Raw genomic sequence first — 2,912 nt, forward strand, 5'->3', positions numbered from 1 at the left:
ACCCAGATAAGATGTGTGACTCAGGAAACCTTATTGTGGAGGATTGTTTTGTGGGTGTTGGCCATAGATTTAGTTCCATGTTCCATCCAATCAGATTACTGCTACTTAGAGTGGGTGTGGTCTCTAGCGTGTATATAAGCACACTCCAGGGGCCAGGCAGGTTCCTTCTCCTCTAGACCAGACAGAGTGTGTTTCCATAGCTTCTGGCTCCTAGACTGCTAGATCCTCCTCGCCCTCACGTTGAGGATCACTGCACAGAGCTGAGCTAACATTGTTGTGACCCCAGCAGACACTGCTGAGACCAGAGTCTATTCCGTGGGAAAATGGAGTCAGACATGTCACAAGCCTTCCAGGAAGAACTCACCTGCTTCATCTGCCTGAGCTGCCTTACAGAGCCAGTCACCATAAGCTGTGGCCACAGCTTCTGTCGAGCCTGCCTCCAGCTTTCCTGGGAGGACACGCAACTTGTAGTCCACTGCCCTATGTGTCGGGAACCATGCCAACAGAAGGAAATGAGAACCAACGTTGTTCTGAAGAAGCTGGTGTCCATTGCCAGACAAGCCAGCCTCATGAAGGACCTGAGCTCTGAGGAGCATAAGTGTGGGACCCACAAGGAGACAAAGAGGATCTTGTGTGTTGAGAGCAGGATCTTCCTCTGTCAACTCTGCTCTAACTCCCATGAGCACAGAGGTCACAGACATTGTCCCATTGAGGCAGCAGCTGAGCATCAAATGGAAAGAGTTCTGAAGCAGATGGCATCTTTATGGGAGAAGATCCAAGAAAATCAAGAGAATATCGAGGCCGAGAAGAGAACAAGAACTTTGTGGATGGACTATGTGACTCTGCGGGAAGAAATGATCAGGACCGAGTATAGGGAGCTGCATCCCTTCCTCTGTAAAGAGGGAGAGAAACATATCGAGTGCATGAGAAAGGAAGGCCAATGTGTTTTAGAGAAACTGAGGAAGAGTGAAGCCATGATGGTGCAAAAGAGCAAAGAACTAAGAGATATGTATCGGGAGCTGATGGCAATGTCCCAGGAGCCATATGTGGTACTGCTCCAGGGTTTGGATGACATGGTCAGAAGGAGTGAGTCAATGCAGCTGAGCATGCCCCAGGGTATGCAACCTGAACTCAGTGCCCTACCCATCACTGGACTGACTGAAAGGTTCAAGCACATCCAGGTGCACATTTTCTTTGAAAATATAACCACATTCCATTACAAGATGAACCTGTTTAATGTCTTGAGAAAATTCAGCTTCGGACATCACCGTAAGGATTCGTCTGTGGATTCTGTTGGATACTATTTGGCTTCTTGGGGATCCGGGAACTTCATCTCAGGGAAATATTACTGGGAGGTGGATTTGCAGGGCTCTGGGGACTGGGCTGTAGGGGTCTGTAGGGATTCCTGGTTAAGGAATACCAACCGAATGATTGACTATGAGGGTGCCTTTCTTCTTGTGTGTGTGAAGGAGGGCAATCATTACAGTCTCCTCACCACATGCCCAGTCTTCCGGCACTATATAGAGAGGCCACTGGGCCGGGTTGGGGTATTCCTGGATTGTGATGATGGATGTTTAAGTTTCCTGAATGTTGCCAAGAGTTCCCTCATATATAAGTACCCCCCAGGCACCTTCCAAAACCCTGTCCAGCCTTTCTTCTCCAGTGGCCTTGAAGGGAGAACCTTTAATCCAGCACATTAGTGTTTTTGTAAATATTTCCTACTGTACTGTTATCTCTTTTATTGCTATGAAATAATAAAATACTATTATAATGGAAAAAATTGGTTGTTTCTTTCTTTACAGACACTGTATTGGAGTGCATGTCTAAAACAGGGTTCACTGTGGAGCGATCACTGGCCTAGACTAGGCCTCTGGTTACTGGAGACAGTTGTTTAGATTGAGCTATTTGGGGGGTGGGGTGGGACCCAGGTAGTGGGATCAGGATCCATTCCTGGGGCATGGGTGGGCTTTTTGGAGCCATGTGCCTAAGGTGTGACACCTTTTGCTTCCTTGGTTCAGAGGGGAGGGCCTTGGACCTGCCTCAACTGAATGTACCATGCTCTGCTGAATCCCCATGGGAGAGCTTAGAATGGAGGGGGTGGGAATGAGGGGTGCTTTGGGGGGGAAGGCTGTGGTTGGGGGAGAGTGAGGAGGGCTGATCTGTGGTTGGTATGTAAAATGAATAGAAAAATTCTTCATAAAAATCATAAAAGAAAAAAATAAAAGGGGGGACAGAGACATAGCCCACATTTCTAATAATGTTACTCCATAGTTTCTAGTTTTTGTAGTTTGTTTTGTTGAGACATGCTCACACTATGTCCTCTTGGCTTTACTGGTACTCACTCATATGTAGGCCTCAAACTCAAAGACGTCCACCTGCCTCTGCCCGAGGAGTGCTGGCATTAAAAGCTTGCACCACCCGATCCAGTACAATATGAGTTGATATTTATAACTACCTTTTCCTCTTCCTTTTCTCTGAAATTGAATATTTGACCCAGGCTGAATATTGACCAAATGCCTGGCTATTCGAATAATGTTTCAAATTCTTACAAGAGTATAATAATATAAATGGTATGATGGCACTTTCAGAAGAAATAAAGGAATATAATGGATGGCTTTGGTATTTAATAAAGAACCCATCACAAGAGAAAAACTGCTGTGGAATATTAGTTGAGGATATGTTACATTTGTTTATGCTGTGGAATATTTGTTGAATGATGCAAAGGTGTGTTGCATTTGTTTAACACAGTGAGTCTGTGTTACTTTGCCTGTCTAAAACACCTGATTGCCCTAATACAGAACTGAATGGCCAATAGCTAGGCAGGAGAGATATAGATGCGGTTGCCAGTCAGAGAAAATAAATAGAAGGAGAATAAGAGAAGAGAAAGGAGTGAGAAAAGAAGAAAGAGAGGA

Source organism: Peromyscus eremicus, chromosome 18, assembly GCF_949786415.1.
Source record: "Peromyscus eremicus chromosome 18, PerEre_H2_v1, whole genome shotgun sequence".
Lineage (NCBI taxonomy): Eukaryota > Metazoa > Chordata > Mammalia > Rodentia > Cricetidae > Peromyscus > Peromyscus eremicus.